Source organism: Macaca mulatta, chromosome 18, assembly GCF_049350105.2.
Source record: "Macaca mulatta isolate MMU2019108-1 chromosome 18, T2T-MMU8v2.0, whole genome shotgun sequence".
NCBI lineage: Eukaryota > Metazoa > Chordata > Mammalia > Primates > Cercopithecidae > Macaca > Macaca mulatta.
In genome coordinates, this window is record NC_133423.1 from 20,028,809 (window position 1) to 20,054,744 (window position 25,936).

General features: G+C 35.8%; 1 long non-coding RNA gene across 5 annotated transcripts in view; it reads right to left on the reverse strand.

The window, feature by feature from the left end:
- Nucleotides 1-24,113, reverse strand: part of LOC114673797 (uncharacterized) — a 94,811-nt gene extending 70,698 nt beyond the window's left edge. For 4 of the 5 annotated variants that reach the window (XR_013408295.1, XR_013408294.1, XR_013408296.1 and 1 more), the window contains exon 1: nucleotides 23,955-24,113. This is a non-coding gene — a long non-coding RNA (uncharacterized LOC114673797). Of the gene's footprint in view, nucleotides 1-6,344; nucleotides 6,453-23,954 lie in introns of all 5 variants that reach the window. The other variant, XR_003724605.2, reaches the window with a different exon arrangement.
- Between the last annotated feature and the right edge of the window lie 1,823 nt (nucleotides 24,114-25,936).

Consider the following 25,936-nt stretch of genomic DNA (forward strand, 5'->3'; position numbering starts at 1 on the left):
GACCAATATATTATAATGAAGGCTATGTGAATGTGGGCTCTCTCAAAACATCTTATTTTACTTTATTCACTGTTTTTCACCTATTTTATTCTTATTGTACTGTAGTCATCAATTTTCACCTGTTTTATTCTTATTGTACTATAGTCACCTATTTTCTGATCCTGGTTGACTACAGGTAACCGAAACCTTGGAAAGCAAAACCATGGCTATGGAAGAGCCTGTTGTACACTTTGCATTGTTAATATGTTTAATAGTCAGCAACAACTAAAAGTGTCATCATTTAGTCACTTTTTCTGTAATGATCCACAGAATTTCACACATGCTGTGGCACTTATATTTATCAGCGCTTTATGAGAAAGTGGAACTTAGTTGACAATCAAGGAATGGCTTTACATTTCAACTGTGGGTTTACAATTCATTACAAAAACTGTGTCCTAATTTGCAGCTTGATGTTCTCTCCTTGTAACTTCTGCTTATGTTAGACTCAATGAATTAAACCACAATTTCTGCTTATTTTCCTCTCTCTTGAATGTGACTGTTCTGTGTAGGACAATTAAAAAATCAAACTTGGAAAATAAATAACAGTTTGCCTCTGAAATTCTATGGTTCTTTGGCATATTCAGAAATTGAAAAGGCAAAGGAGAGTGCATTGTTAACAAGAATTTGAAAAGCTGTTATTTTTTAAAAGTAGATGAGGAAATGTGCATTGATCAGTTTTGTGTATTACCATGCAAAGAGGCAAGAAATGAAGACAGCAGTAATGGTTTCCTATTGAACCATTTCGCATTTCCATGTGTTAGAAATTTCTTAAGTAAATCAGCATGTTTTTGCTGCTCTATGGACAGCCATAAATCTTGGGTAATCATCTTGTGAATGGGTCAGTGCATTAGCTCTGTAACTTCAATTAGCTGTACTACTATCAAGCTCTGAGAAATCTACTGTAACACAGTTTTAACCATTAGATTAAAAATGGCCATAAATATTAAGTGTTGTTGTAAATGAAGCCAACTTTAGGCTATGTCATCTGAACTTCAAAGCTTTATTAAAGTTTAAATATTTAATGTTGAAATGGCTAGCATATGCCGTAACTACTATATGCGGCATTTCTGTGTGTGCGTGTGTGTGTGTGTGTGTGTGTGTGTGTGTGTGTGTGTGTGTTTTGCTCTAATGTAAGAACAGAAAAAGATCATGTTTCAGAATGTGGAGAACAGGGCAATATGGAAAACTAGTTAACCTGACGTTACCTTTTGGAAAAACTGAAAACAAAAACTTAAAGTACTGGATAAAATATCACCATCTTCCTTTCTTAATACTTTGCTGAATTTGGAGTAAAAAACATAGGGAACATCTGAAACTCAGGGTTATAACAACGGTTTACTGTGGCTGCCCTTGGGGGCAGAGAGGGATTGCCAGTCTTGATAATTGAGGAGGGTGGGCTTCATGCCCATATGAATAGCACAGATAGGGTCTCTGTTCCATTCAGGGTGGTAAGTTGTAATTGATATCTGCAGACATAAAATCAGGACCCTCAAAAGGCTACCATCAGTAAAAAGATGGGCCAGTCAAAATTTTTCCTACCCAAGAGAAAGGACATTGAAATATCCTTGTTTCTTATTATTATTATTATTTATTATTATTATTATTATTATACTTTAATTTCTAGGGTACATGTGCATAACGTGTTTGTTACATATGCATACTTGTGCCATGTTGGTGTGCTGCAAATCAAAACCACAATGAGATACCATCTCACACCAGTTAGAATGGCAATCATTAAAAAGTCAGGAAACAACAGGTGCTGGAGAGGATGTGGAGAAATAGGAAATATCCTTGTTTCTGTTCTGAGCGGGTAACAAAAACCTCTCCCTTAAGATCTCATAGCCACAGACCTTCCCACCATCACACAGGGTTGTATTCAAATCCATGTGATCCATGTGTGACATGGGCTTACAAATTAATATAAAATATGGTCCTAATCTATTAATACTCCTGGGACACCTAACATAAATGAAGATGAAATCAGTCTGGAGAGACAGCGTCAATTTTTGAAGATGAGCTCACAATTAAAATGTCAAAATAAAGAAAAGACTCACCATGTCCAAGGGTTAAGAGACCCAAGAGGACCTACAGATAAAAGAACTATAATTTCTGACTAAATCTGTTTTTCTTAATAACACTCTTTCCATTTGGAGCAGGAGAATTTATTTTGTTGTGCAGGATTAACTTGTGTGTTGCAGAGTGTTTAGTGTTCCTGCTCTACTCTGGCACTAAAGGCCAATAACAACCCACCCCACCCTCACCCCCAGATCCTGGGACAATCAAAAGTGCCCCTGCACAGTTCTAAACAGCCTCTGAGGAGAAGAGCCACCACTGTTTATGAACTGTTGAGCTAGAAAATAAAGTAAGTATGTTTTATATTAATAATCTGAAAGAATGTGTTGAAAACGTGAGAAAAACACAATGATAAAAGTCAATTTTAAAGGACACAATGGAACCTCTAAAAATTAAAAATATAAAAACTGAAACTAAAAACCTAGTGAACAGACTGAACATCAACATATACACATTTGATGAGAGAAATGGTGAATCAAAACACTGATGTTATATAATTAGAATTCAGCATAAAGAATAAAATGTTAGGAAATATAGTAAGAGGAATGAGAAAAAAAAAGAAGGTTCAATTTATATCCAAAAGAAATTTCAGAGAAAAAAAAATAATTCAGGGAGGCTAACACCCAAAGACGTGATGATCAAAACATAGAGATTTAATGAAACATGTAAATTCTTCCTTTTAGCTATTATAACATCCCTAACATAATACAAATAAACCTGTATCTAATCACATTATGGTGAAATGCAGAACACCAAAGACAAAGAGAAGATCTAGAAAACAAGACAGATATGCCAGATTATCTACGATAGAAAGACAACGTAAACTGAGAACAGTCTTCTCCAAGGCAACTGTAGAAGCCAGAAGATAATAACAATTTCAGGAAATGTGGGGGTAAATGAATTCATGTAGGTGAAACACTTAGAACTACCTGGCACATTGTGTGTATAACACAAATGTTTGCTATGGTCCTCACTAACCTGGTTTAGGTTGTACAAATAAATTATGAAAGGTATATAAGGTATAAAACTGAAATGTGATGAAAGGTATAAACCTGAAAATAATCCACCTTCATAATTTTTAAATGGCTACTAGGAATCATACATTGTATTGTTTTCTGAGGAGATTACCATAATACACTTATTAATAGCTTAAACATTGAATATTAGCCTTAGATTTAGAGCTTCAATTTAGTTCTTCACTCAACTATTTTTGTTCAACCTTGGGAAGAAACTACAAATTTAAAGCTGCTTTCTTGTTTGTTTGTTTATAAAATTGAGTTAGTTAACCGATTCATTTATTAATTATTTAAGTATTTATTAATAAGTATTTCTTCAAGCTCAGAAAAGACAGAAAATCCCCAACAATTTAACAACTCTCTAGAAATATTACAATTTAAGTAAGAAATAAAACAATTGAATGTAAAATAATGCAGTAACTGCTATGTAAACCAAAAAGTGTCTGCATCGGGTCTTAATCAATTTAGATGTTTATTTTGCCAAGGTTAAAGACAATGCCTGGGAGAAAAAACAAAAACAAAAATGGAATCACAGAAAAAGCCTGTGGTCTGTGCCCTTCTCCAAAGATGACTTTGAAGTCTTTAATATTTAAAGGGAAAAAGGGAGGGTGTGGTCACATTACTGAATCCACATGTTGCAAGAGAAAAAGGGAAGGTAGAGTTATGTTTTCTTTCACTCCTTAATCAGCACTTTACATAAGATAAGGTGAACATAGAGTAGCTACCTGTGAAGATATTTAACCTTTCATCTGTAGCTATCTGCTTAGGAATAAAATAAAAGGCAGCTTCTTGCATGTTTCAGCTTTCAGCTTATTTTTTTTCCTTTTTGCAGAATGAATTGTGGTCCCCAGTTTTTATTTTCCTTTCACAACTATAACACAGTTATTTAAAAACACTATAGAAATGTAGAGGAATGGCAATTACTTCTTTAGGAAGTCAGAGATAGTTGCGGGAAAGATATGATTATTATTACCATTCATCATCCTAAACACTGTCTGAATGAATACTGTGGGCTAGGCACTGTTTACATATATTTTACATGTATATTGGAAGGATATTGCAGATAGAGCTAAGATACAGTGACATGAGGTTATGTCACAATTCTAAGGAATTTTCAATAGTTGAGTGTGGTAATAGCACCAGAGTAGATATCAGATAACTTTAATTAAAAAGAACATAAAATATTGATCAAACATTCCTTAGCAGAGACGATTCTAGTTTTCATCTGAGAAGGTGGGATGGAACAGGATTCTAGAGGCAGAGAGATTAGGTAGCAGCTGCTACCATAATCTGGGCAAAAGCAAGTGGAAGCCTGAACTAAGGTAGAGGCCATAGAAATTGAGTAAATGAGTTTGAGTGACATCTGTGAGACAGAGTCAACTCGACTGGTATGCTTGTCTTAAATTCCCCCATCCAAAGATGAATCTTAGATACGTAAATTGAGCGTGTGAATGGACAGAGATTCTATTATTCAATAGCGCCCAGCTAAAAAACTGCTACAGATGTTTTAACGAGTCATTTTAGTCTTGCTGATCTTGAGGACTCTGCGTGTGAGAATGTCTTGCAATGAGAAGGAAACACAGAACTCAATTTGCAGATGTAAAGACAAGGAGTCAAACATCCTACAAGATAAAGTTGAAGTGCTCAGTGAATAAAACTCACTGTGAGAGGAAGGTAAAGAGGAAGGGAAGGAAAGTGGGCCAAAGGGGAGAAAAGGAGGAGAGTAAGGGGAAAAGAGAGAAAATAAAGAGGATCATTAGATGGATGTTAAGAAATCACAGAGGTGTTTTTAGGCAGATAGAAATGGGATAAACAAAGATGAGTGTTCAAGAGGCCACAGGAGAAAGACTCTTGCTAAAACAAAAGGCATAGTGGTCAATGTCAAGTGCTGTAGACAAATAAAGTGAAATAAAGATAGTTAAACTAAGCAAACAAATTATTTTCAAACATTTATTGAGCATCTACTAGGTATCAAGTCCTAAAATAATCATGGAAGACAGGAGACCTATATCTTACTCTCAACCAGCTTACTGTCTTGTGAGACAGATAAAAATAGATCGTTGGTAAAGGTTAAGAAACATAGTTGTAGAGAGTAAAAGAAAAGATCGAGACCATCCTGGCTAACACGGTGAAACCCCGTCTCTACTAAAAAATACAAAAAACTAGCCGGGCGAGGTGGTGGGCGCGTGTAGTCCCAGCTACTAGGGAGGCTGAGGCAGGAGAATGGCGTAAACCTGGGAGGCGGAGCTTGCAGTGAGCTGAGATTCGGCCACTGCACTCCAGCCTGGGCGACAGAGCGAGACTCCGTCTCAAAAAAAATAAATAAATAAAAATAAAATAAAGTAAAATAAAAAAAGACCCACTTAGGCCAAACTGGAGCTGTTTAAGAAAGATGAATAAGAGGTGGCCAAACCAAGAAAGGTGGGAAAGGCATTCCAAAGAGCAAAGATGTAGAGGCAGGAGACATGGTGTGAACTGTTGTAAAGTGTAAAATAGGAGAAAAGTAGAACAGTGGTATTTGACAACTGTAATTTCTATTGCAACTTCTGCAGGTGAGTTTCTGTAGCAGGCAAGGTGGCCTGAAAGTCGATGCACTCCCACCCTATGCTGCCACTGCTCCTAAGGCCCCATTATCAAGATGAAAATATTATTTGGTGATACCTTTAATCTCACTCAAGCAGGAGAGTGTTCAATCAGTATGTTGAAAATACCACATAAAAGAAGTACCCTTGGCATAACAAGGGCAGATGTATTGAAAAATAAGACTAGGGTAAGGAAGATACAAAGTCATAGTAGTAAAGAAAAATGAATTTTATCAGTAGGGAAGTGTGTTTGCTCATAAGTATTATAGAGCAAATAAAATCACATATGCCCATAAACCGTAGCTACTATTGAAGCAGAGAGAGAGAGAGAGCTCAACACTTCTTTTCAATCCTGTGAATTAGAGCAACCTCCAAGTCCACAAGCCACATCATGAAACAGTGCAAGTCTCATTAGAGCAGACTGCCACTGAAATCCAGTTGATGCCTGAAGTTGCATATTTGCAAAAACATAAGAAGGGATGGGATTTAAAATCTAATTAAAAACATTAAGAAATTGAAGAAGTAAAGTGATGAGAAAGAGTGTGTCTTAAACTGAAAGAAAGACTTCAATTGTAAGGGGAAGTGTGAAAATTCAGATACGAGGATAATAGGTGGAAAGTTTGACAAGGTTTACCTCATTGCATTATGATGACCACATAAATGCACTTGAATATGTTGAGTAACTATTTTGTCGCATATTATACTATGTTTACTCACGAGACATCATTGGATCTTCTTGATTCTGGAAATAGAAGACCAATGTTAAATTATAAACAAAATAGGGACACATACATGCTCACTAAGGTGTAGCAATAATCCGATAGTAGAAAAATAAGAAACTATAAATACTTTAGTAATTGGGCTTAAATTTAAGGATCAATCTAATGAATTTAAAAGTTTACTTTAGCAGTTTACACAGAGTTGAAGTGCTACAAGAACTGGCTATATAAAAATATTCAGTGAGTCAACTGATTATTCATTTAAGACACATTAGAAAAAAATGTAAGCCATATTTTAATTTTGTTTATAAAATTTATGTGTGTTTAATTTTAAAAGACTTTTATAAACAAAACAAAGGATAAACCATTGAGAGCATTTAAAAATTGTTTAGGCATTTCCCATGTTTATTTCTATCCAAATTTGTCAAAGAAATATTAAAAACTTTATCTAATCTTATTTCTCATTAGTCTCTCCAAAACTAATTACTTTGTTTTTCAGTGTTAATTACCTCTTAATATAATATCATGATACTTATTAAATTCATAATTACTCAGCTTTTACAATGATTGTGCCAAATAATCTAATATTTATGGTATTTTAACTATTTTCTATTAATTTCAAGAGAGGTATGTTTTAAACTTAAGATTATAGACTTATATTTTAATTGGCAATAAAACATTCATAAGTAAGAGTGTTATTAATAGATTCCTTAGACAACTGAAAACAAATGAGTTATGAATTGTCTCAAAAACTAAGCTGGTAAGTGAATTAGACTGATTCAACCTCATAGACTAACAAATCATGTGGTAAATTATTGACTTACACTATTACCAAAAATTTGCCTAAAGCTTAGCTGTATTAATGCATCTATTCACTGGGTCCTGTGTCAACCTAACATTTGAATACCTTCCATGTAAAAGCACTGTGCTGACTGCTGGGAAAACTACTCATATTTTCTTAAATGTGCTACATTTTCGTGGCTGCCTGCTTCTAGTATTCCTCTTCCTAAATGACTTTCTTGTTTTGACTGTGTAGTAAATTCCTACCCAATGTCCAGTGCTCTCCTGGAGGTTTCTCTGCCTCCTTCCTCTCCCTTGCAGCCAGACGGACTTGATTTCTTCTTTATGCTTCTGTACAACTCCGATATATGCCTCTATTAGAGCCCTTCTTACACTGGGCTATAATCGTGGTGGGGGTTACTGCTGCCACCATTGCTCTATTTGTATTTATATGTCCTTATTCCTGATTAGACTTTTAATTCCTTCATGGTAGGACAAGTATGTAATTAATCTTTGGCTTCCTAATATTTACATAGTTAAGTCAATGAATCCACCAATAGACAATAGTAGTTATAGGGTATTGGTTTGAAATTGGTGTAAAATATGTTACCTTTTTATGAATTTTATTGCATATATATATATTTTTTTAATTTTAATTGCAACAAAGTCTCACTCCATCACCCAGGCTGGAGTGCAGTGGCGCACGATCTCAGTTCACTGCAACCTCCGCCTCCTGGGTTCAAGCAATTCTCCTACCTTGGCCTCCTGAATAGCTGGGATTACAGGCGCCCGTCACCATGCCTGGCTAACATTTGTATTTTTAGTAGAGATGGGGTTTCACCATGTTGGCCAGCCTGACCTGGCCTCAGGTGAGCTGCCTGCCTTAGCCTCCCAAAATGCCAGGATTACAGGTGTGAGCCACTGTGCCTATACTCCAAGTTTAGGAGTCCTGAGTGGAAGGTTCCAATGGACTGAACTTGGATCATGTGTCCATTACAAGTGCCAAGGTGAAGAAAGAGAAAGTTTCTGATGATTTTTGGCTTTCAAGGAGACAAGACTCAGCCAAGATTCACATCACAGGGGACCAATTCTCTCCACAGAGCAAAGGGTTTTGGATTACCAGCCAGAACAAATACAAATAGTTGCTGTAGCACCTTACTATTTTCTTAATCACATGCTTACTTGGAAACATTTAAAGAACTAAAGTTTCCTAAAAGACACAGAACTGCTTTATCCTCAGCTCTTAGAGCAATCCATTTGCTAAAATCAGACTTTTTATTTATATTTACCCTATTTTGGTAATAATATTCTGAATACATTAATAATGATAAAAATGACAATATTTATTGAGCATTTATAATGCTAGTATACTTTGTATATTTAGAATGTACTGAGTTTCACTTTAAGATTTTTTTATTAGTGAATTTAACTCTCACTGTTCACCCCTACTGCAGGTATGATTATTAAATTAACTTACATCTTGAAGCAACAATCCCTCTGAAGGATAACACAAATTATTTTTTATTTTTTATCTTATTTTTACATTGTTTCAGACACGCAAAACTATATAAAGGGTAATATAAAAAACCATGTCCGTTTTTCCGAACTTAAAAAAATATTACTAATAGAGTTGTAGCTCCCAGACACCCTACCCTAATTCCGTTCTTTTCCTTTCACATCAGAGATGGTCACAAACCTGAACTAGAAGTTTATCGGGCCCATACATCTCTTTAGATATCTACATATATGTATATATCTACAACTGAATATTTGTAGATATCATATACTCCTTGTATCCTGCTGCAATTAACTTTTTTGCTGAATATTATATGGGTGACATTTATGAGGTCGATACTTGTAGCTATCAGTTATTTTCACAATCATATAATCTTCTATTGGATATGTATATATCAGTTTATTCTCACCCCTATTGATGGACATTTAGATTTTTTTGTGGTTGTAAACAATCCTACTCTGTCCATTCTTGGATGTTTCCTTGTTTAGTTTGTAAGAGTATTCCTAGGTATATATGCAACATGGGAAGTGCATCTTCAACCTTACTAGATATTTGGGAATCTCTCTTCTAAGTATCGATTTAGATTCCTACTAACAGGGTGTGTTATTCCCTGTTTCTCTACATTCTCGCTGACATTTTTGACTGCTATTTTAGTTTCTTTTTAAATGTATGCAACCAGAAGGGCATGCCATTTTAGTTTTAGTCGCATTTCCCTAATTGCCAGGAAAACTGAGGCACTTTTCCAATGTTTCATTACTTTGTTTCTTCTATGAAATGCCTCGTCATATTTCTATCATGTTATTTGATCTTTTCCTCCTAGAATTAAAAAAAATTATGTCTTTATTCTGGAAAGTAATCCATTGTTGATTATAAGAGATGCATCTTCTGTTGTAATTTTCATTCAATTTCATAATGTCTTTTGATACATAGATCTTAATTTTTTATATTTCTTTTATTCAGTTGTACAATAGTCACACCATTTACATTATTTAACTCAATCTAAAAAACATGCAAAGGTATATAATGAAAAGTTTCCTGCCGTATAACCCAGGCAGCAGAAGCCTGCCTGTTTATACAACTTCCCTCCACCTCCTCCCTAAAGGTAACAATTGTTATAAGTTTATTATATTCCCTTGAGGAATATTTTAATGCATGTTAAAAAATGCAGATACAGTCTTCTCTCTGTTTCCTTTTCTGCAGATAGTAACATAATATGTCCAATGGTTATGCGCTTTCATTTTTCACTGTCAGGTATATTTTAAATGTCTTTCTATACTTGTACATAAAGTGTTCCTCATCCTTTCTTACAGTCGTATACTATTTCACTGTATGTATGTACTATATTAACTAGCCTTTTACTGATGGAAATGTATGTGGTTTTCAATTGCTGTGTAATGAAGTGTAGGTGTTAAGATAAGGGACCTGGGAGCTGGAGCACCTGGTTGTTAATTCCAACCAATCATTTACTAAGTAAGTCTAGGACAAGTTAATTAACTTTTCTGTTTCCTCATTTGTAAAATGCAATAATAGCACCTACCCAATAGAGAAGTTACAAGAACTTAATGAGTTAAAGCTGTCATACTTAACATGGGACTATATTATATGATAATTACTAAATAAATATTAGTTGCTGTCATTACAAACATTGTCTCAATGCCTTATATATACTTCATCTCACAAATGTATATTTGTTTTAAAAATTCCTAGAAGGTAAGTTAGATTGGCTAGTCACATGTATATTAGGATTGATTTGTAATTCTGACATATTAAAAATTACTCTCCATAGCGTTGTACTAGTTGTCTCTCCTACATGAAATGTGTGCATTCATAGTTCTTCAGAACCTTACTCACAGGCTGTATTTTGCATTTTTTGTCAATTTCTGTAAGTGAAAATTTCAATCAGAATGAAGTTTTAATTTCCATTCTCTTTATTTTTCCCGAGGTTATCTTTTCAATTGTATAATTTTAATTCATATTTTTGTGAAATATCTGTGTATATTATTTATCAACGTTTCTATTGGACTGCTTTTAAAACAATTTGTAGACTTTGTTCTGTGTTAGGAAGAATAACATTTTTTTCTGTGATAGGAGTTAAAAATTTCTTTTCGGCTGGGCTCAGTGGCTCACGCCTGTAATCCCAGCACTTTGGGAGGTCGAGGCAGGCGGATTATGAGGTCAGGAGATCGAGACCATCCTGGCTAACACGGTCAAACCCCATCTCTACTAAAAATTCAAAAACAAAATTAGCCGGGCGAGGTGGCGGGCACCTGTAGTCCCATTTACTCGGGAGGCTGAGGCGGGAGAATGGCGTGAACCTGGGAGGCCGAGCTTGCAGTGAGCCGAGACAGCACCACTGCACTCCAGCCTGGGCGACAGAGCGAGACTCCATCTCAAATATATATATATTTTTTTCACATGTGTTATTTGTCTTTTGACCTTTAAACAATATTTTTCCCTTGCATTTTTTTTAGGTAGTAAAGTATACCAGTGTCTTCTCTTAGAACTCTTAAGTTTTATATGATTATTAAAAAGGTATTTTCACTCAGAAGTCATGAAACAATTCTTCCAAGTTTTCTTCTAATATTTTTGTGACTTAATAACCATATTACATTTTAAGTCATATTTATTGGGCTATAATTTACATACAGTTAAATTCTCCCTATTTGCACGTGCAATTTATGAATAATTTTTGGCAAACAAAACATAGTAATGAATTTCTTCTACCCACCTCCATCCCTGGGCAATCCCTGATCTGTTTTCTATGCTCAATAGTTTTGCCTTTTCCAGGATGTCATAGAAAATGAATCATATAATAAGGAGACTTGTGAACCTTTTTCACTTAGCATAATGCATTTGAGATTTATCCATATTAAAACATGTAGCAGTAATTGGTCTCTTTTTGTTTTTGTATAGTGTTTCATAGTATGGCCACATTACGGTTTGTTTATCCACTCACCATTTTGGTTGCTTCCAGTTTTTGGTGAATATAAATAAAGCCAATATAGAAATTCATGTTTTTTGTATGGACATATGTTTTCATTTCTCTAGAGAATAGAAATGTAATATCTGGGTCACATGGTAAGTATATGTTTATCTTCGTAAGAGACTGCCAAGTGGCTTTCTAAAATAGCTGTACTATTTTGCATTTCCATATTAACATATAACATACACACATTTTGTATTTGAAATTAATTTGCTCCAGCCTATGGATGAGATATGAGTCCAACTTTTGTATTCCAGATGGTTTTCCAGTTGTCCCGTCCGAATTTATTGATATACATCTGTCCCCTACTGATTTAAAAAGCCATCTTTATCAAATTCTAAAGTTCTGTATCTATTTGCCTTTAATTTTGACCTCTTATTCTGCTCCGCTGATAGCTCAATATGATGGATGACAAATAATTCATGTTTCAGTACCATACTTTTAAAATTATTGAGGCTTTATATTTTAAAATATAGAAGGGCAAGTTTTCTTTCTCTTCTCTTTCTCTCTCTTTTATTATTATTCTCAGTAGTAGTAGTAGTAGTAGTAGTAGTAGTAGTAGTAGTAGTAGTAGTAGTAGTAGCAGCAGCAGCAGCAGCATTTTGACAGGGTCTCACTCTGCGGCCCAGGCTGAAGTACAGTGGCATGATCATAGCTCACTGCAGCCTGGACGTCCTGAACATCCTGGGCTCAGGTAATCCTCCCACCTCAGCCTCCCAAGTAGCTGGGACTACAGGTAAGCGCCACCATGGCTGGCTCATTTTTGCACATTTTGTAGTGACAGGCTTTCACCATGTTGCCCAGGTTGGTCTCAAGCTCCAGGGCTCAAGCAGTGCTCCCTCCTTGACCTCCCAAAGTGCAGGGATTACAGACACAAGCCACTGTGTCCAGCGAGGGGCAAGTTTCCTACCATGGATCTTCTTTTTTATTTGTTGCCTTTTATTTTCCCTATCAATTTTAGAATTATTTTGCCAAGTTACAAAACATGTCTTTGTACTTCTTGGAAGAAAGTTTTCATCTGTATGATGTTTGTTCTGTCTTGGAATATGATTTCCCTTTATTTTATTTAAGTCTTCATTTTTGTCTATGACCTCATGTCAGTTGCCAAAGCTCTCAGCATCCGACCCGCCTTCCTCTTCGACCTATTCATCGTTCTTTCCTGTTGCACTCCAGGCTGTTCCAGTCTCAGAAAGTTACAGATGCTCTCTCCTTTATCTGTAATCCTTTTTCTTCACATGGCTAATGACTTTTTATCATTTAAAATTTTGCTCAAAGGATACCTTATGAAAGTGTTTTTCTGTCACCACTTTACTTAAGTAGCCTCATCGTGGCCCCAGTCATTCACTTTCAGGTTACTCTGATTTATTTTCTGTCTGATGCTTATCACTATTACAGTCATGTGCGCTCATTTCCTTACTTGTTTATTTCTAACACCCCCTAATTAGTTGAAACCATGAGAGCAGGGGCTTTGTCTTCTGGTTTCCTGCAGGTCATCAGTGCTGGGAACAGTGTCTAGCACTGAGTAGATGTGCAGCACATATTAGGTGAATGAATGGTTGGTCTTTTCTCAGCTCTGTCAACTGTCTTCACACTCTTCCTTCTGCTACTTATACAAACCAGTTGGACAGATTTTCTAGGTGAAATTATTTGACTGCCTGAGAAAATCAGTGAGGTAATGACTTGTGACTTTTCCAACTGAGTATCAGAATCACAGGTCAGAAGACTGAGATCCCCTCTGCTACTCAGCTCCATGTCCCCCACCTCCCACTCTCATTTTTGGCTGTGCTGATATGACTGGCAGGACCACCATCTGTGACTCCCTGAGGCATCACAGTGAAACAACTGAAGCAGAATACATACTCAAAAACAAGTGAACAGAATCAAATTCACTCTCGGTAGCTCAGATCTTTACAGATGGAAATAACGAATCAGAAAATGATCTGGAACAGTGGTTTCCATGTCTGGCTTATGATATGTCACCTAAAATATCTTGACAAACATGGCTATTTAAACTCACCCCAGTCCTACCGAATCAGAACTTTCAAAGTTCATTAAAACAAGCAAACAAAACCCACCAATGGAACTCTTGTGGGGTTCTGACATACTTCAATGTTGAGGAAACACTGCTAAGCTGAGATGGGCAATTGACTATGTGTGTAATCAATGTGAACTGATGCAGAGATCATAGATAATGGTCCATGCATTTAAAAATTTTATGGAATTATTAGATTGGTGGTCAAATAATAAACTAAACAATCTAGTGTTTTTTATGCTCTAAATTGATGAAAAAGTTCTATAAAGTCTGCATAATACCCAAATACGGCCGGGCGTGGTGGCTCAAGCCTGTAATCCCAGCACTTTGGGACACCGAGACGGGCAGATCACGAGGTCAGGAGATCGAGACCACAATGAAACCACGTCTCTATTAAAAATACAAAAAAATTAGCCGGGCGTGGTGGCGGGCACCTGTAGTCCCAGCTACTCAGGAGGCTGAGGCAGAAGAATCGCGTGAACCCGGGAGGCGGAGCTTGCACTAAGCCAAGATCACATCACTGCACTCCAGCCTGGGCGACAGAGCCAGACTCCATCTCAAAAAAAAAAAAAAAAGAAAACAAAAACTCAAATACAAGAATAAGACTTTTGTTCTACAACATGATGAAATGGATTCTGCTACTTACCTGTACTGCCTGCTCTGTAACCAGAATAATTTAAAGCTTAATTCAATGTCTAAAAATGCATTGCTAGTTAGAAATGCAGATTGCTGAGCTTCATTATAAAGATATTGAGTCTTAATCTCTGAATGTGGAACCCAGAAATCTGAATGTTTATAAAACTTTTTGTATGATCCCTTTGTATGATCTCACACTACCATGTGCGAATCATGGAAGCATAGATTTGGACTCCTTTTGGGGTGGGGCTACTTGAGTTCAAATGGGTCTCACAGGGTGATCCTGGGCAAGTTACCTGTTTTCATCTTGCATTTCCTCATCTGTAAAATGGGAACCAATATTATCTGCCTCAGGGATTGTTGTGAAGGTTAAATGAGATCATCAATGGAAAGTAATTGACAAAGTGCCTGAAAATTTACCAAAAAAGGACTCAGTAAACATTAAGTCTTACTTTTACTAACCACTTGCTTTACTGGTTTATCCCTAGTTGGAATTTTCTATCTATTCTGTAGCAGTATCTCAAGAGATGGTTCTCAAAACATGGCTCTGGACGACAATCATCAACATCAGTTGGAAACTCGTTGGAAATGAAAAATTTTGGATCTCACCCAAATATAATGGGTGAATCTCTGATTGTGGGACCCAGGAATTAATGTTTAATAAGCCCTCTAGCTGGATGATTTTGATGCATGCTGAAGTTTGAGAGTCACTGATCTAGGAGGATTAAATAATAAAAGGATTAATTGAAGACGAGAAGCAAACTGTGAAATAAGTTACAGTTAAACAGATAATTTTTAAAGATACATAATCTTTCTCACATACATATACATATCAACTACCCCCCACCACACATACACATTCATTCTAAACTGTGAATAATGCAGGTTGTGTTCATCTAAGGAATGTCAGTTTCTCTCAGACTCACGCTTGCTCTGGTTTTGTTTAGTGTTTCTCCTATCAATACCCTGGTTCCATATCATCTGCTGTGGCCCTTCTGTATTTCACACTATTCCCTATTTTTATAGTAGTGTTTCCTGGAATATTTACTTTCTGTATTAGGTTTCAGTGTAGAAATAGACTGAGAGTAGACATTGGAGATAGATAGGCATTATATGAAACCAACTCAGTTTGTTGACTTTGGACAAGTTAACCCCAGAATTCTAGATTTTTCATCAGTTAAAAAGGGAGAATGATACCCTCCTTAAAATTTTCTTTTGAAGGCTAAATGTAATATATGTAAATTATATAGCACAGTGCCTGACACATAGTGAGCATCCAAAAAAATGTTGGCTAAGGCCGGGCGTGGTGGCTCAAGCCTGTAATCCCAGCACTTTGGGAGGCTGAGGTGGGCAGATCACCTGAGGTCAGGAGTTCAAGTCCAGCCTGTCCAACATGGTGAAACCCCAAAAATACAAAAATTATCCGAGCATGGTGGCATGTGCCTATAATCCCAACTACTTGGGAGGCTAAGGCACGAGAATTGCTTGAACCCAGAAGACAAGTCGCAGTGAGCCAAAATTGTGCCACTGCACTCTAGCTTGGGTGATAGAGCAAGATTTTGTCTCAAATAGTAATAATAATAAAGTTAGCTAATATACTAATTTCATAGAATGTTCAATCTTACAGCCATTGCTAATATTAATATTTTATATAGAGAGCACTAACCAAAAATATAGACTGTTTTTTCTATGCCTGTTCCTATTTCTACAGAAATTTAGGGAAGAGCCACACTCTTTTCCAGTATGCACAGAGCAAAAATATCTGTAGACCTCCTTGTTACTATCAAATTTCTAGAGGACTAGAGTAGGATTGAGAAAGTTACAATCACTTATGATAACCTGTGTTTGGGATCATTACACCCTAATCATGTTGTCAAATAGAAATTGAAAGCTTCCCTCAATGTATTTATGGCACTGAATTTGCCCATGTTCTGACACTATTTTACCATTAGTTAGAATAGAAAGTGACAGTCAGTAGAGTTTTCTTTTTATATCTGTGGCACAATCTTCAGAGCAGCCTCTTGTATAGGCAACCAGACATGAAGTTGCAAAGTCTTTATTAGAATATGCTCTGTGTCTCACTTATTTAAGTTGAAGTGGCTGCAGCAATGTGGACCTGCGTCCAGATCTGTGCTCTGGTTCAGATCTGTGCTCACTCACTTTCATTATAACCTTGAGCCAATTGCTTCATTTCACTTGCTCTCAGAGATAATTAGTTCAACTTTCTCATTTATAAAATGACTGGGTACATTTTGACTGGTTCAATTTTGGTGAGTATTTTGTCAGTACTTGCAAATATGTGTTTTCTGTCTTGTTTTGCATGTCATAATTGACATTCAGTTTGAATATTTACTTGTGCTGTGCAGATTTTCTATAGTCTAACTTATTTTTTGGTCTGCTTGTTTTATCAGCCATAAAGAGGGATTGTTAAAATATCTCTTCCCATATGTTGAAGCTACCTTTTGGATTGCATACAAATGTAAAAGTGTTACATCTTTCTGGTGGATTGGTTCTTTTATCATTATGAAATGTCCTTCTTTATATCCAGTATTGCTTTATGCCTTGATGTCTACTTTACATATTTGAATAGTTATATAAGCATTCTCTTGGTAAGGTGATCCTGATTTATCTTTTTTCAATCCTTTTACAATCAACCTTTCTTCATCCTTTTATTAAAGATGTATATCTTTGAAGCATCATATAGCTGAGTTTTGTTTTCAGGAATTCTAATGTGCTGTGCACAAGGGTATTTTCATTGCGTTCATTATGCTTGGAAATTTGTAGAGTTTATTATTATTGTTGTTGCTATACATTTTTTACTTCAAATTGAAATGAAAAATACATAGAGAAAAACACATATATCTTTAGTATCAGCACAATTAATTTTCACACCGTTGATCAAGCACCCAGATCAAGAAAAAGAATATGCCCAAACTCTAAGCCTTTCTCATTCTCTCTTTCAGTTCCTATTCTCCCAAAGTAATCCTTATCTTGATTTCTAAGATCATAGATAGTTTGTGCTGTTGCATCTTCCCCATTCTCTTTCACACCTCTTCCCCGAGTCTAAACAAACACATTTTATATCTTTTCACTGTGTCCTTTACATCTCATCCTTTTTTTTCTCCGTGTGTTTCATTTCTATCTTCTCTTTACTTATTGTCCAGTTCACTAATTCGCTCTTCTGGTTTTTTGACTAATTTGCTGTTAAACCCATATATAAATTTTTCATTTAGGTTATATTTTATACTTGTAGAATGTCCATTTGATTTTTTTAGTGTTTCCAGTTCTCTGAGAACATTTTTATTACGTCATCTCTATTTTGAGCATACTAATAATAGTTATTTAAAAATTAATATCTGGCAACATGAATATAAAGATGTTTTCTATATTCTTACTATTGAGTTTTTCCTTTTTTATTTATTCTGTTAGCATGTCTTATGGAATACACTAAAAGTTTTATTGAGTGCCTCACATAACTAATAAAAAAATGTAGAGATAATGTTAGATTTATCTAGAGGGAATTTTGTTTTGCTTCTGGTAACTATTTAGGCTAAGAATACATCTCCTTAATCCAGTCAAGAAGTGATGTGGTTTAAAGTTGGATTTCAGTCTCTGTCCAGGCTGATCCATTTGCTTACCCATGCCTTAAGATCTCATCTTCCATCAGTTCTAATTGAGAGTCTAGACCCTTTTTCAGAATCCCTTCTTCTCTGTGGGCCATACTAAAAATTTTGCGTACTCCCAGACACATAGCATTGCCGAAAGCTCTGCTCAGCTTCTCAAAGTCTGTCGCCTCTTGAGAATCAGCAAACACCTCAAAGGGAAAAGTAGTAATAAATGTTGAGTTCTTTGTGTATGTTTTGTTTCTGGGATTGTTATCCCTTAAGCCTCTTTTTACCCCTGTAATGCTTTCAGAGACATTTTTTAAAATTCTATCCTTTCTGGTTGTTCTCAGAAGGAAGGTTCATCTGCAAAAGCCCCTCCTCAATTACTGGAAGCAGAAATCCTTAGAGCCCAATGTGATAATATATTTTATAAACATATAGTCTTCTTTACATGGACCTTTCAGTACGATCGGTGCAATTAAATGCTATACAATTAGACATTTTTATCCACGAGTGTTCCCATTATATATTTTGGATATCTGCATAAACCTTCTATCAAAAAAAGAATAAATTTTCTTGTAAGGATTAGACTAGTGAGTGATCAAAATATTTATTTATCCAAAATATCTTCAATAGTATCGAAAACAACATTACCCATCTGTAGACCTGAAACTCTAGGGACAAAACTTATACAAAACCAGGTGTTAACACAGCTATTCTTCGATTGACTAATTTAACTCAGTGATACATAAAAAATGAACAGAGTATTTTAGTTATGTGGGATAGAGTAGTAAATTGATTATGCGCTCTTTAAAATCCATGTTGAAATTGTATTTCTTAAAAATAATTGCTTTTACGTAATACAGTGAAGATTCACATTCTGGGAGACAGTAATCGCCTACATATTTTTCTTCTATCCCAATAAAATACTTTCATGGTGTTTTGAAATTATTTTGTGGGAAGGGGAACTCAGAGATTGACAGCCTGGTAAGAGGAGAAAATGCAGCACTCTTGATTTGAAAGTAAATAGACCACCTTAGAATCTCTGAAATTGTCAGGAGGCTTTGTGAAGACATTCTTATGCTGGCAACTGCGAGTCCGTCTGTTGTTTTAATTTGTCTCTCTAATAATTCCCCGGAGTTGCACTTGGTTTGAATATTGGAGAAAACAGAAATGAATCAGGTTCTTTTCTTTTAATATTAATCCAAAAATTCAGTGTGGTATATTAATCATCACCTATATCCCTTCAAGGTTGTTTGATTTCATTAACCTTTACAATATCCCAATTAAATACAAGTATATTCATTTTGTCATTCATACTTGATTTCTTTAGGCAATCAAACTATGCAATTTTCCGTGATTCTTTTTATGTGAACACCATTGCAATTTGTAGAATGTTTTTTCTTTTAAAACAATGTCACATATCTAAATAATATAGCAGTATAAAATATTTGTTCTTTATTGAAGAAAAGGAAGCATCCATTTTCTTTTACATGTTTTCTAATTTGACAGACAATCTTCAGTATATCCAATAATTTCAAAAGATCATTTTGTTGTGCTTCATTACTATATCTTGTAATTTGGAAAATGATACGTGGTATACTGAAAGTTCTCTATACCTAGATTATATAATGCTGCTCTTATGGATATTATTGGTAACTTACATATGTTGCTTATTTTTCTACGAACACACCTTTTTTGCTGAAATGTTGGCAGCGCTTCATTAACAATGGCTGTGAATTTAAAACATCAAATATTATTTATTATCTAAGGTATAATTAAACACTTATAATCAAGTTCTTTGAAGCCTAAGTCAACCTCTGTTCTGGTGGTATAATGTTGGGAAACACTAACTGTAAGCCGTAATAGATTCTTCAGACCCCTGTTAAGCAGAATAATTATTGTATATTTGAAAATAACTGAAATAAGTAGAATTTGAATTTTCCTAACACAAAGAAACGATAAATGTTTGAGGTAACCAATACCTCTGTTACTGTGATATTTTGAAAACACATGCAATGCAAAATACAATGCAGATTGGATGCTTGTATCAAAATATCGCAAGTACTCCATAAATATGTATTACTATTATGTATCCATAATAATCAAAAATTAAAAAAACATAAACTGAGCTAGAATCATTATTCCCCTGCGACTTCCAGGTATGAAGACCTAATCTAAATGTCCAACACTGAGAGGAAAATCAGTGAAAATGGAACTGAATAGATAAACCTCATTTCCTTTTGGATTTTATTCTTTGTTTATTTCTTTCACCACTCCCTCCAGGCCAATTCACCCTCAGCCAGTGTCAAATTAGTCTGGGAAGAAAATATGCAAGCAAAGGCTGCTGATCAGATTGTAAAGGGGAGGAGAACAGAATCCAGAGTGATGAGCCTGAGGTTTCAAGTCTGTGTTATCAGAGAAGAAAACCCAACTTTTGAACTCATCTTTTGCATTTTCATTGCACCACCTTCGGTCAAGCACTGAAACTTACAATTTTATGAAGGGGAAAGGAGAGTTAAATGAACTATGTGATTATAAAACTGCAAGTTGTAAGCACCGAAAGGCATAGAAAAGGACTCTGAGACCCAGAAAACTACTTGACTAGAGCAGTCAGATTCTGTTCATGTAGAGTATTGATGAAAGCAGACTGTGTGTACAAGTATATTTGTTTTATTTAGTTAGATTAAAAGGTTTACTTCCAGCATATTATCATAATAACCATGGAGAGTTATGATGTGCTATTTTAGAATACATTGACATTTGCTAAGGTGCAGGAGGCACTGTTAGTGACACTATACTTTGGGTATAGGAGGGTGACCAGTGGGGTGTTCTGAACAGTCCTGCACCAGAACCATTCAGCAGAAGCAGAATGATAATAACTCCTAATGTGCCAATATTGGAACAGAGGAAGTTCAATTTGAAAGGAATTAAGTTAACGATGTATTGACTGAGAGAAATATTCAGTGTTAATTGGATGGCATTCCGAATGAGCCTGCTATGCAATACAGCTGTTTGTTAAAGGAGGGCTTTGGCCTAGATTTGTCCTTGCTCTGTCTGAAATTGCCATGGTGTTTTCACAGCAGATTCAAATGAAAGCCTAGTTAAGCAAATGGAACCTACATGTTGAATTACGTGCATGTATGTATGTACGTGTAAACATATACATGAGTTTGGTCTAATTTTCTTCGCAGTTCCTTTCAATATGGCCACGGCAAAGAATATGATAAATGATAATTTGTGAACTCTATAGAAAATTTCTTGCATACTTTAATCTTGTGGAAATGCAAAGGAAAATATAATATTGGCAGTGAATATGATATTCTGTAATTCAGATAAACATTTCATGGGGTGATGATAAACTGGAATTCAGATGGTTGATATTGGCTGCTGGATTTTAAAAATAATTTAAACAAATATCTTTAAGAAGCAAAATTATTGTGTGCATGACAATATAATTTTTAACAGTTTTATTGAGGAATAATTTAGATGCATAAAATTCACCAGGTTTTAAGTGTGTATTTTTAGTACATTTACAGAGTTGTACAATCATCACCACAGTAAATTTTAAAACATTCCCATTACCAAAATAGGAAATAGGTTTATTTATTATAACAAAAATTTACTATGCAATTATTCAGTAAGTATATATATTATTTCCTTTAATAAGTAGAATTTATTAATCTCTAAATATATATAAAGTGATTTAAAATATATTTTATTGAAAATTTCTGATAAATATATGTATCTCACTAACATATATCTATGAGATAACCAATCTGCTAGGACACAAATTCCAACAATTTGTGTCTACTAGTGCCTGCTAATAGTGCTAGCAAAGAGAGTTAGTATACATATTATCCAGGTTGATAAAAATTGAGTTAAAATTTTTCTCTAATCTGAAAATATAACAGAATCTAGTCTCAGAGACCATAATGTAAGTGTGGAAACAAGGATATAAGACATATTCAAAAAATAATTCACAATACAAAATAAGAAATGCAGCCGATATTTACTATTTATATTATTATTACTGTTGATAATTAATGATAGTTAAAGGTTCTATATGATGCAGAATATCATATAAGAGAACATTTAGTTTGAGCCATGTTAGAAAGGGAAAATTTATTGGAAAAAGATACTTTATATGAGAGAGCTTGTAGGCTGGGAAGAGCTCAATAAGTGACATAGAGGAACTATAAGAGCATTATAAATAAAGCCTAATAACATAAGCCAAACCACAATGATGAGAAGCTTAATGTTCCTGAAGGAAAGACTAGTTTAATTGGTTGGAAGGTACAGTGTAAGGAGGGGTTGGGGGCAGTTTCCTTCCTGGGTACAACTAACCTTAATACTCCAGTAACAAGTCTATGCTCAGCCTGTTGGAAATGGGAAAATTTAGCACATTTTTTTAGCAGGAGCTTATGGTTGAAGGGTTATTTCAACATTAATTTGATGACACATTCTTGGATTGATCAAAGAGAAAAATTAGTAAAAACAAAATTCCATATACATGAATGTTGTGGAAATCTGAGGGATATGGGCATAATTACAGTGATTGCTATAAAACAGAAAGGAAAGCATGAAAGAGAGAGACAGGAAATAAAAAGCTACAAGCTTTGGTGACTGAATAGATCTGGAAGGAAAAGTTGAAAAAAATAAGTAGACTGTCTAAGGCAGAGAACAAAAAATGCCAGATGTGGGTGAAATGTGCCAGGCTTGTTGGTGGCCGTGTTGGGGGAGGGTGTGTGCACTCTCCCTTCGATAAGAAGCCCCCTTCTTTCCTTAGTCTTATGTGCATATGTCCTCTGAAGGCCCTGAAGTTGGCATAGCTAGCTCTAAGGCTTCAGGCTTAGGTGATCAGAAAAGGCACCTAGTAATTTTGCACAGTTGAGGGGAGGGCATATGAAAAGCCATATGTTGTGTTGTCAAATGTTGGAAAAAAATCTTTAAAAACCAATTTACTTCTCATTTTATATGCTTGAGTCAATTCTGTTCTTTAATTATCTATGTCAACAAAAATAGGCGAGTGTTTCATTTTTATTTCAAGTCAGTTTCACTTTTTGTATTTTCATGCACAAACATGAAAAAGAGCAATTTATTGATTTTTTGGACAAATAACCCATACAACATATTATATTTTGTATCATTGCATATAGCACCTCTTTCTGCAGCTCTCGGGACTCTATGCAAGTGACTCATTGCTTGGGCCAATGGCTCAGTCTATGCCTCTGAACTGAACTACCAGACTTTTTAAAATTACCTTTCAAATGAAAAGTACCATGATCTAGAAAATTTTATTTATATTGAATCCTATGAAGTTCCTAATTGTGGGAGTTCCATAAAATCCAGACTTCATATCTGCAAGTTAGTACTTCAGTTTTTGCAAAGTGGTCTCACGCTTTGACTCTGGGCCAGCTCTTTTTCCTTACTTCTCCATACATGCAGGTTAGTGTATCATGAAAATTCATTTATTGACTTTTTTGAGATGGCGTCTCGCTCTGTCACCCAGGCTGGAGTGCAGTGGCACAATCTCGGCTCACTGGAACCTCTGCCTCCCGGTTCAAGCAATTCTCGCGCCTCAGCCTCCCGAGTAGCTGGGATTACAGACGCACACCACCACGCCCAGCTAATTTTTTTTTTTTTTTTTTTTAGTATTTTAGTAGAGGTGGGGTTTCACCGTGTTGCCTAGGCCGGTCTCAAACTCCTGAGCTCAGGCAATACGCCCACCTTGGCTTCCCAGCATTTATTGTCTTTTAAAAATCATAGGCTTTCAGAGCTTTGAGAAAAGCTAAATGCATTCATTATCTATTATCTTAACCTGAGTAACCTGAGACTCAGAGGAAATCCAATGACTTACCCAAGATAAACACAGTAATATGAGCCAAGACTAAAATTTAGGACTCTTAGCTCTTTCTTTCTACACCAATCGACTAGACAGTTAAATTATTATGAATAATCATAATTTCTTACTTGCGTTTTCGGAGTTTATAATGCTGAAAATCCCAGCTCAACAACGTTGCCTTTTCAACTCCTCAGGAGGGTAAACAACCCCACAAGTTGATGGAGAACCCTGTCAAGTTCATGAACTGGAGCCACATCAGAGGAGTGAGCGCAGTGTGAGCTGTTCATGCGCATTTAGTCCCAGAACTCTGGGGAAACACGCATTTAGTCCCAGAACTCTGGGGAAACACGTTGAGTCCTTTGACACATTTTTGCTCCTTGGTTTATCATTATGTGCTCTTGGCCCAGTTACAGTGGATAATTCTTGAGGGCTATTATTAAGATATGAGCAAGGGAAAAAGAGATGCGTAAGTTCTGATTTTAGTATATAATGTAGGCTAGAGGAGCAGAAAGAGTCTAAATCAGCTCCATAGGGCTTGGGGTCGATGATATTATGATCATTAACATTTATTGAGCTGCTACTATTAACCATCAAGCACTGGTGCAGATGCTTTTCATGTAGTACTTAATTTAATCCTCACAGCACCCCTAAGTGATTCTCTCAGTCTAGTTTCCCTCAGATGACCATGAGACAAGTATTCGAGTACAAGCGGTTTATGTAAGTGATGATCTCAGGGAATACTGGGAGGAGCATAAGGAAGTGAGATAGAGAATGGAAAGATGCCAATAAAAGGTGCCTGATGCAACAAATTATGACATGGACAACTGGGGCTTACTCTGCTACACACGTGGTCAGAGCAGCTTCTGTAAATATAAAAGTATTCTCAAGTTTAAAAAGTGCATTTTAAAAAATCTTGTCAAATTTAGCTGGATTTCAATTGTGTAAAAATGCTAGAGGTGACAAGGAACGCTCGCAAGTTTTGTTCAGACTTGCCCATTGTAGGAATGGCCCTGACTTTTGCATACATCAATCAGCTATGTTGGATCATGTATCTTTGCATTGGCGAGACAGACAGGTGCTCCTTAACCTAGGTCACTATTTAGTAATCATATACTTCTTTCCTCTTGGGTATCATCTGGACTGCTATGCAGGAAGGAGTACCAACAAATCTTTCGCAGAAGTAAAACTGAAACAAAGAGCCAGTTGTTTCTTGGAAGTGAATTTCAACGTGTGATACCTGTTTGGCTCACTTTCCAAGGTATGGGTGTTACACATGTGAGGAGGCGACTTAGGCTCGTGCTAGGTTTTATGATTTAGTAGTATAGTACAGTGATATTATTAGATCACCCACAGTTCCAACCCCCAAACTCAGTTGAGTGCACCCGTAAAACTGTTGAAATAACAATACACTGTTGTTTTCCAAGGCTTCCATAGCAAAATATCGTAGGCTGTGTGGCTTAAACAATAGAGATGTATTTTTGATAATTCTGGAGACTGAAAATCCAAAATCAGTGTGTGGGAAGGGTTGATTTCTCCTGCGACGCTGCTCCTTGGCTCACAGGGAGTTGCCTTCTTGCCATGTCCTCACATGACCTTTCCTCTGTGCACAACCATGGCCCTGGTGTCTCTTCGTCTTCTTATAAGGACACCATTCCTATTGGATGAAGGCCCTACCCTTCTGACCTCATTTAATCTTAATTAGTTTTGTAAAGGCCCTATCTCCAAATCCAGTCACATTGTGGATTAGGGTTTCAACATATTAATTTGCGGAGAACACGATTCATTCCACAAGTGCACCAAATCCCTCGTTATTCAAATGAACTTACAGAAAAATATGCATTACCCTTGCTGATGCTGTTCTCTCAGATAAGCTCTATGCTTTATCTCTGAATTTGTCACGCCCTGTTATAATGTGCATATACATTCCTATTCATAATTATCCTGTTATGTTGCCACAGCAGAAATCAGCATTTTGTAAAGGCAGGCGGGTGGGGGCGGGGGCGCTGTTAACCTCTGGGAAAAAAATAAGACTCAGTGGAATGCTTAAGTGTGCCAGGAAAGCAAATGCTATTAAATATTCTTAGACATACATGACTGTTCACCAATGGAG